Source organism: Bubalus bubalis, chromosome 1 (assembly GCF_019923935.1).
Source record: "Bubalus bubalis isolate 160015118507 breed Murrah chromosome 1, NDDB_SH_1, whole genome shotgun sequence".
Classification (NCBI taxonomy): Eukaryota; Metazoa; Chordata; class Mammalia; order Artiodactyla; family Bovidae; genus Bubalus; species Bubalus bubalis.
Genome location: NC_059157.1, coordinates 20,200,752 through 20,210,936, shown reverse-complemented (window position 1 = coordinate 20,210,936; position 10,185 = coordinate 20,200,752). Strand labels below are relative to the sequence as shown.

Here is a 10,185-nt window from a genome sequence, read left to right as displayed (position 1 = left end):
GGGATCTTCCCAACCCAGGGATCGAACCCGGGTCTCTGGCATTGCAGGCGGATTCTTTACCAGCTGAGCCACCAGGGAAGCCCCATGTGCTACACGTAGTAGAGTACAAATGTCAGTGCTGCTCTCTGTTTGTCCCACCCTGTGTCGGAAAGTCCATTCTCTACATTTAAGTCTCTGTTCTTGCCCTGTGAATAGGTTCATCAGTACCATCTTTCTAGATTACATATATATGTATTAATATACCCTTTTTTTTTAGCTCAGCCATAAAAAGGAATGAAATTGAGTCGGTTGTAGTGATGTGAATGAACCCTATACCTTCTTTTGACAAGAAGGGCTGTGTGAGCCAGAAAGGGTGGGAGCTTTTCAGGAAGATGGCTGGCGTACAGAGCTGAGCCCGGCGCTGCAGATTCTGACTCCGGACCAGCTTGTTGTCTGCTACATCCTGTGTTTCCCAAGGTGCCAGCTGCCCCCCATGGCCACATCCCCGCAGGGCTACGCTTCACGTTTGTCATTTCATTGTTGTGGTCTGGAGAAATCTTTTCCCACTGCAGATGAAGAGCACTGTCATTTCTAACTGGACGCGATGTTCTTCCTCTGAATGATTATTTCATTCTGTTAGTGCATAGAGCTAGAAGGTCAACGCTACTACTCCACTGCACTGAGCAGAAGTTCTATTCTACAGAGGAAAGTTCTAGTCTTTGAATTTAGACCGCCTCAGACATGGACCAAAGATCTTACAAACGTCTGACCCCGATCTCAAGAGGGAGAGCATGGGTGGTTCAGGGCAAGTTTGGCATCCTCCTGGGAAAAACAACCCAAAGGACCCATTGTAGAGATGGTGACCATCTGCACCATTTTCACATATGAAGGAAAAAACTTTAGAAATGAAAAGCTAGCTCAAGACCCAGCCGAAGTAGTCCTCATGAAGCCTTTTCCTTTCCCTATTCTCCTTTTGTGCAAACTGTGATGATAGATATGTCTCTCCAGGAGTTATTTATTTATGAGTCTACCTTTTCCACTGGCCTGTAAGCTCCTGATCTGTTGAGGCTCTGATTACTTATTATTATGCCCTGAGCCTAGCCCCATGCCTGGCCATCATAGTCACTAAGAAATGTTGAGTGAATGAATGAATGACCTGGGACTAGGTCTTAGAAGGTCTTGGTGACCCAGCCAAATGATGCAATCTCAGCCATCGCCAGTGGTGTCCACAGTGGGGTATGCAAAACGACCCATTGGAGGACAGGGAAAAAAATATTAGAACTGCTATTTGTGCTTGCCAAAAGATGAACAATGAAAATAAGCTTTCCTAATATTTTATTAGACTCTAGAGTAGTAAATTGGTATATACATTAAGAACGAAGGTATGCATTTAAAACATTCTAGGCTACTGTTCCATACAAGAAGAAGTCACTGAAAAATTCTGAACAGGGAAAGACCATGAAAGAAAGGGAGTGTGTAGGAGAAAAGAGCTTGTAGACTGGAGGGACAGAGGGCATGAACTGGTATGGAAAACACTACAGAGGTCTCTGCACACGAGATTAGAGACAAGTATGGGGGCCATAGGAATGGTTGGGGGGAAAGGAAAATCTACTAAAAAAACTACTTCGTTATCATTATCTTCATTACGATCATTGCATCAGCAAGATGAAGTTGCATATTGGCCAACAATAAGCAGAAAGCCTTAGAGACTCTAAAATGTAGTTGGCACCTGGGGCGGGGTCCAGGGGAGTGGGCAGACAGAACTCCGAAGTAGACTTAGAAGGCTTGGCCCCAGGTTTGGATTCTTGTAAGTGACACTTAAAATTTTTTTCTCCACTTGTTTGAAGGGGCAGCAAATAGGGGCCACCCATCAGGCCTGCTCAGTCCCCAGCGTGGCTTCTTAATAAAGACTATTTATAGCCTCAGGTGGTTGCAGCAGCGTTTCGCAATTGCTGCGTGGGTGGGGAGGCCGGCGGGCCTGGCGTGGCTGCGTGGTGACAGTCTCCTGGCTGCTTCCTGCTGGCTTAGGAAAGAACAGAAGAAGGTGGGTTTGTTTGTCGGTTGAGCAACCAGTCATCGCCTGGGCTATGCCTGACTTTCTTCCTTTAAATATTAACCATCTTTTAAAACATTTGGGTTCTGTGCCCAAGGCCAAGGGGGCCCCCAAGAGAAAGGAGAGGAGAAAAGGTTAGAAGAAGAGAGGGGAGGGAGGAGGAGGAGGAGGAGGGTTTGCTGTATCAACAACTTATCTATCCCACAAACAGCATGGAGCATCCACACTGACACAGGGTTGGAGAGCTAAGTAGAAGCTGATTCCCATCCTAGAGACCCACGGTCTAGCAGAGGAGACAGATGGGTAGACACAAGACAATAGGGAGAGGCTAAGCCCTGCCCTGCCTGGTGCCTTCTCAGCATCTTCCCTTTCCAGAGAAGGTTCCATGGGAGAGACGGAGGACAAGATCAGAGATGTGAAAGTTTCCAGGGTCTCTGTCCCCAGGGCAGTGATTTTAAAACTTCATTAATCAAACAGTGACCTGGAAGCACTATTTAAAAAGCAGTTCCTGGTTCAGCAGGACTGTGTCAGGGGCTCTGGAACGGGGCCCCGGGACTCTGCATGGGTCCAGGTCGCTAAGCGAATTCAGATTGAGGCGGCCCCTGACCACAGAGGGGCGCTGCCTTTCCAGGGCTAAAGTCTGGGCCTGGTGCTGTGGCCTTGGAGCGAGTCCCCCAGAGGGTGATAGAGGAATCTGGAAGAAAGGAATGGGAGCAGTAGAGATGGTTAAGGAAGCAAATGGAGAAAGAGAAAATCTAGCTTTTTAAAAAAAAATTAACTTTTTCTTTTGTATTGAAGTATATCTGATTGACCATTTCAGGTCAACAGCAAAGGGACTCAGCCATACATACACATGTGTCCATTCTCCCCCAAACTCCCCTCCCATCCAGGCTGCCACATCACATTGAGCAGAGCTCCCTGTGCTCTACAGGAGGTCCTTGTTGGTTATCCATTTTAAACATAGCAGTGTGTACATGTTGATCCCCAAATCCAGTTTTCGAGAGAGAAAAGGACTGTCTCTCTAAGGAGAAATGAGCGAATGCTCCCAGGGACCCTGGCACTGCTCAGCTGACTGGTGTCCATGTGTTAGTCATGATTTTAAGAAAGCACAAAGCGTTGCACACGGAGCCAGCTCCTAGAGCCCTGGGCATCAACAGCACCCATGGAGCCCAGTCTTCTCTTCGTCACACCTCTTGTCTTTCTTCCAGGTCTGTCAGTGGCCACATCTTGCTCCTCTGCAGGTGCTGAGGCTGAATAAAGCTGTGGGCTATGGAAGGCGGTGGAGGGGGGTGGGAGGGGGTGTGGTCCATGTTCTGGAGGAGGTACGCTGGCTTGACACTATCTTCAGTGACTTGCCTGGTTCTCGGGAGTTCTAACTACACACCGCCCTCCACAGCCCCAGGCTGGTCTGTACCAGAGCAGTGTCCAGCGGGCTCTCGGAGGAGGCCTCAGTGGACCAGGCTACAAGGAGGTTGAGCCCTGAGAACCACCAGCAGTTTCCGCTGGAGGGTGCAGCCCTTGCCCCTCATCCTGGTGGCAGCAGGACTATTCTCTTTGTGAAACTGGTTTTCGGCCCAAAGCTGAGCCCCTGGGGTATGGCTGGTGTGATCCTAGCACCATTTGGTTATTTCTTGACTCCAGGCAGGGTGCTTCTGTTTATCCTGGCACAGTTCCTCAGTCAGCTGAGCTGTCCCAGGGCCCCTGGGACTATTGGCTCACTTCTCCTTAAAGAGGCATTCGTTTTCTCTCTGGAAAACTGAATTTGGGGATGGACATGCATGCCCTGCTGTATTTAAAATGGATAACCGACAAGGTCCTACTGTATAGAAACTTCCTCACTTCTCTCCACGTGGCCATCTCCTCACTCGTTCTTTAAGCTCCTGTGCTGGCACCAGCCTCCCAAGACTCTTCCTCAGTGGTCCCCTATCCCACTGGGGGGGCCTTATCATATGGACTCTTGCTCTCGTGCACCCCACCCATCAGACCACAAGTCTCAGGGATCTTTCTCCTGGGAGTTACTGGACACAACGGTTGAGAACTCCCGCTGACCTGAGTCTGAAACAGCACCACCTGCCGGCTCTGGGGTCTGGTTACTTCCCTGCTCTAAGTTTCAGTTTCTTTACCTATAAAATGGGCAAACAATGGAAATTACAATTAAGATTAAATGAGCTAATAGTTAGCCCAGCGCCCTCCATGAATGCTTGCTCTTCTCCTTATTCATATGGACAGCCTCACTTTCACCCTCATCCCCATGGACTTAGAGCAGAACAGATGCTCAGCGAATATTTACTGAATTCGCAGTGAAGACATGCAAACTTCCCACTGGATCTGTTAATTAGAACTTTTCAATAAGGACTGGGTAACTCGGTGTTTTCCTTTATTTCATCAGTGTTTTATGGTGTTTCCTCTATTGGAGGGTTTGTTCACTCTATATGAGTGGAATTAATCTCAGCTCAGGCAGCTTTTTCCTAATCTCTCTTCTTTTGCGTCCATCAATTCAGCGTGTTTTTCCCACATCTGTTCTCATCCTCCTATTTGCTGTCCAGGACGTGTGGCCATTTAAAAGCACTTTAAGCTGAGCTTAAGTTCTCCAGGTTTAGACAGGGAAAGAGCTACCAAATTCTATAAAGTCTGTTAGAAAGTTTGAATTCTGCTTCCCCCACTGTTCCTTTTCCACTTTGTGAAATGAAATGGGAAGAGCTAAGTAAACTCCAAAGTCCCTCTTAATTGTAATGGTCTGTGACCTCCTCCTGTGCACAGCTGGGTCTTTTAGGGTCAAAAAAATAAAGCAACTTCTGTGAACAAACTTAATTTTAATGACTAGTTTGACTCCCTGATATGGATCATCTCAGGAAGGGAATAGATACAACCTCTCTTTGCTGAGCGTCTTTCCTATTTGCCTGGAGTCACTAGTGGCCATCAGCATAGCTGAGCTAAACATCTGGATGTTGTGTTTAAGTTCCCTTGAGGCCAGGGATTCTGAAGACAGATAACCAGGGTGGACTGAACTTAGAATGAACTAGGCTCTTTTAGTGATCTTAATCAAAAGATCGAAGGTTAAATATGAAGAAGAGCCATCATAAAAGTGAAAAGTGGGTCAACAACTAACAGCATTCCATCCCCATCCAGAAGTTGAACACAAGCCTCATCGATACCAGGGAGGCTGATGTAGGGAGTGCACCCCGCCTGACCACTAGCCAGGAGACCCCTGAGTCAAGGAGCCTCTCTCAGTGCAGAAGGAACGCCCTCACCCCAGCAGGGAGGGCTAGGGACAGTCCTTTGCCCTGTCTCTTCCTCAGTCTCTTACCCAGTATGACTCACTCTGAATGCAGTCCTGAGCTATTATTTCTCATCATCTTATAATCCATTCTCCTTTTGAAAAGCATCTTCTAAAAATCTCATAACTCTTTCCCTGGAGATTGCAACAGGCACCCACTGGGCCCAGGGCTGTCCCACTCCTCACCTGGTGAGGCCAGAGCCAGCTCTGGGGCCTCCTTCTTGCCACTCTCCCTTGACTGCTGGTGACCAGTGATGGGTACACTTGTCTCAACACAGACCCAGAATTCCACAGTCAGAGACAGGTCCTAACTGAATCATCCCCTCAATTAATGCTTCATAAGCATCATCTACGTGCCATTAGGCGAGGCCCATGGGGTGTCACAATGGACAAACCAGGGGCCCTGCTTTTCAGAAGCTCCAGAAGGTGCATGAAGGACTCCAAGAGCATCGGTACTGTCTAAAACTAGGTACAGAGGAGAACTTCCCTGGAAGTCCAGAGGCTGAGATTTTGCCTTCCACTGCAAGGGGGCTGAGAGTTCAATACCTTGTCAGGGAGCTAAAATTGCCTCGCAGCCATAAAACCAAAACATAAACGATGGAAGCAATATTGTAATAGATTGAATAAAGCCTTTTAAAATAGCTCACATCAAAAATTAAATTAAATTAAAAGTACAGAGGACTGGGGGATCCAGAAGAAGGAGTGATGAGGTCTGCCTTAGGATGCTGGCATGGTTTTGCAGGTGGAGAAAGGAAACCATAGCCAGGAACAGAGGGCAGAGTGAGTGTTGAAAGGCAGGGGTTGGAGGACATAGAGCCTGTTCGGGAAGTGGTGGTGGTTGTAGGGGAGCAGGAACACGAGGCACAGGGCAGGAAAGGGATCAGAGAAGAGCTTGTAAAGCTGGGTCACTGTCAAGTGTGAAGAGAAGCTAAGGTACTTGGATTTGATCCTGTTGGCAACAGTATATTCACCAGATAACGTAGCAAGGAACTGAAAAATCATATGAGTCTTAGGTCTTCCAATATAAAATTACCTGTTCAGTCAGCAGCCTCGTCAAGTAATTAGAGGTTAAACTTGAGAAGGGATCAGTGGGGGAGGAACCTCCGAGGCAGCCATGGGCGTAGTCTTGACTGGTTGACGCTGCTGTAGAAAGTGGGGATATAGTCACCCTAAATCTTCAGTTTTCTGATTTAACTCCTCCATAAACCAAACTGGTTTCACCGCGCTCCTCGAAGGGAGTCAGCTTGGCTTCCCTGTCACTGTATTCCCATGAGAGATGATAAGTAATCAGGTTTCTGTCAAAGTGCTTCAGAACACACAGGATGTCCAATAAATACATTGAAATTTAGTACCGTGGCTTCCCCGGGAGGGGAGATGTTCAGAAATCCCAGGCAGCATACATCCCTATGTAGATAACCTCCTTGGAGAAAGTTGTCCCCTCGGAATTTTAACAGGCACCTTTGAGGCAGAAACATTTGGCAGCAAGAGGGGACAGGCATAGCCTATCAGATCAACAGAACCAAATTTGGTGACTGTGAATATTACTATTCTCACTGTTCAGAATAATAACTGTAAGGCAGAGAAGATAAAGCATGTTCTGTAGATCTCTAGCTTTCTGGCTTGTTTAGGGGAAGGGGGTCAATTAAACTGGGTTGTTTTTTTTAACAGCAGAACACTTTACAGCCTTGAATATGCTTCTGAGCATGTGAATTCAGAGGAGGTTTTAGACACCTTGTCTTTTGAGCTCATTTGACCACAAGCTCCCTTGTATTTCTTGGTCCACACTGCCTAGAGGTCCCCCCCAACTAAGACCCTCAAGAATTATTAGCATCCAATCTCTGGCCCTGCTGTGTTTCAAGAGGAAAAGGCCAGTTTCTGGGGGAAGTTGGAGGTGACCTGTGAGGCAGGAACTAGTGGCAGACGCCCCAGCAGCAGCCAAGTCACCTAAGACCATGAGCGTGCCTCTGGGCTGGAGCCTTTGGGGCTGACCTGAGCAGCTTCCCCTCCTGCTTTTGGCCGTGACCTGCCCTGCCCTCCACCTGCCGCAGCCCGCATGACCATCTCCTAGTTACCAGCGCTGGCTGGGAGCCTCATCCCTAATCCTGACCGTTCCTAGGCCTTGATATTTTTAGCCCTGGTGCAGAGCTTGTTACAAGAACTCAGCCAGCGGGACCCAAGGCTACATCGTGAATATTCTCTCCTGGCTGTTCACACTGGCTTATGAAATGTGACTCTCTCGCCTCACATTTTAAAGTTACTATTCAGTTCTCTTGGTGGGGAGGGGACAGGAGGCTCTTTTAGGACTCCTTTTGTTCCATATTCTAATTCACAAGGTTAGTAATTATTTCTGTTGGTTTTGTTCGTGTTCTCCAGGGTTTGATCTGCATTGTCTTGTTTTCATCTCTGACACTTCAGTTATCTTTACTTGGGGGCATAATTTGGTTTTGCTTCCATGTTTAGCATTAATAAAATGTGGTTTTTTTTTAAAGTGACCTTTGCAGGGGTCATGGTGAGTTCAGAGGCACTGAGCTGGAGGACTCGTCCCTTTTTACCGGGAAGAACTATGCTCTCCTGATTTGGCCCTTCTGGGTGTCACCTGTGTGTCTCTGCCCCTCTAAAGATACTCCAGAATCCTCTTTGCAAAGCAAAGCTGATTTCTGAAACCTCAGGATCCATTTTAAAAATTAAATCCCAGCTCCTCCGTGTGAATAAGGAAGTGGTCCTCTAGCTTCAAGCTTTACTGTAATCAGTATTAGTTTTATTCAAGTTAAAAATGTTGGTGTTTCTGGTGGTCCAGTAGTCAAGACTCCGTGCTTCTGATGCAGGGGGCATGAGTTCTATCCCTCTTCAGGGAACTAAAATCCCACACGCCTGCTGTGCAGTGCAGACCAAAAAGAAAAAAAAAGGCAGGGACGGGGGGGCCTCACAAAGAGTTCCCTGGTAGTCTAATGGTTAGGATTTGGCACTTTCACTTCGGAGGCTGGGTTCAATCCCTGGTCAAGGAACCATCCTACATGCCATGCAATGCAGCCAAAATACAAATAAATTAATAAAATAAAATAAGATTTTTATTAAAAAAAATAAAATATCTTTTTAAAAAATGTCCTCCTGCTGTCCTCTCCTTCCACTAAAAGTCTTGATTCCTTTTAAAGCCTCATTTTACTCAAAATAATACACTTTCTTCCATTCTCTTATTCTCTAGGACTATATTTCTATCCGTTTGTGGGGAAAAAATCTCTCTGGGGGGCCTGTGGGCTTATTACACTCAGTCTGTCCTGAGATAAGGCCCACCACCCTCCCCAGCCCGCCCCTGCCTTGCTGTTCTCAGACATCTGACAGCCTCTGCGCAGCTGAGCAAGCTTAGATTTCTCAGGCTCATGGCGTCTTCCTTCTTCCCCATTCCACCCATCTAATCTGGTTTAATTCACTTTTTTTTTTCCAATTCTGAATCAGTAATTCCTCTTGCAGGAATGTCTTTCTCTTGCTCCTTTCTGCTGTTGTCAGCTCTTATCCTCTCTTTTCTGAACGGCTCAACAAGCTCCTGGTGATCTTTATGAGAATGGCCCCTCCTCTGAATCCACCCTCTACTCTGCTGCAAGAAAGGCTTAATCAGCAATGAATGCTCCCCTCCACTCCCCTCCCTACCAAAACCCTCTCACCTGGATCTGGCCTCAGGTCCTCAGCAGTAAATGGAGAAGCAGCCACAGGAGCTCAGGCCTTCTAGAGAACGGTCGCCGTTCACTGTGTATCTGAACCAGGAGACCCTGACTGCTCTTTTACCTGCTCACCCAAATTGCAGAGATCTTCCACAAAGGACCCATGTTCCCATGGATCTGGGAACCCCTCCAGACTCTCCCTCTTTCCTGGTTTCTCCACTTTCTATTCTATGCTTCATATCAAGATCTTCCTGCTCTCCTAGCTCCCAGCTAGCCGTGGCCCAGTAGGACTCTCTGATGAGTTTTGGAGGTTCATTCTTGCCTCACCCCAGGTATCCTGGTCTACTAGCCACAGGCAAGCCCTACGCTTCCTGGTGACTGGGATGCTGCAAACCAGCCCACCGGTTGAGGAGGTCCAGATGGGATGCCCAACACAGGTTTGAGAGATGAAGTTCACTGGCAACCTTTTGGAATCCATAACAAAGGTTTCTAGTTTGTCCATTCATTGATTCATTTAACAAATATTTATATATAGAAACTGTCAAGTGCCAGGTACCTAGTGTTGAGGATCCAACAATGAGGGTGGCAGACCAGGTACCTGCTCACGGAGTCTCTATTCTGATGCTGGAGGGACAGGGAAACAGATCTGTCAGCTCATACGCAGCATCAGTAACAGTCAATGGTTCCCAAAGTCTAAAGACAAGCTGTATGATATGCAAGTGACTAAGTGGGAATGGCTATTGAAGACAAGATCTTCAAGGAATTAACCTCTGAGTATCGACATGTGGCACTAGTGGTAAGGAACCTGCCTGCCAATGCAGGAGACATAAGAGATGTGGGTCCCATCCAGGCGTCTGGAAGATCCCCTGGAGGAGGAAATGGCAACCCACTTCAGGATCTTTGCCTGGAGAATCCTATGGACAGAGGAGCCTGGCGGGCTACAGTCCATGGAGTAGCAAAGAGTTGGACGCAACTGAGCCAGTAACACGTTCCTGGAGGAGAGCAGCGGTGGGGAGGTAGAGAGAGGGTCCTGGGATTCAGGGAGCCTGGAGATGTGAGCTCCAAGGCCACACTATTGCAGCTCCAAAACAGATGCAGTTGTAGGTTGCAACAGGGGGGCCATGTTGGAGAAGCAAAAATGCTCACACTTAACCCCGGCAGGCCCTGCACACCCTACTCTCATCTCAGTTCTACTCTCCTGTACAGTGGACATTCTGAAA

The 10,185-nt window shown here is 47.6% G+C and overlaps 1 long non-coding RNA gene across 1 annotated transcript; it reads right to left on the bottom strand.

Moving 5' to 3' along the window:
• Positions 1-1,325: 1,325 nt before the first annotated feature.
• On the bottom strand, positions 1,326-9,229 carry LOC123332622. Its single transcript, XR_006549530.2, has 3 exons — positions 8,969-9,229; positions 6,343-6,452; positions 1,326-2,002 (listed from the first exon to the last, which is right to left on the bottom strand). It is a non-coding gene; the product is annotated as an uncharacterized LOC123332622 (long non-coding RNA).
• Positions 9,230-10,185: the final 956 nt, after the last annotated feature.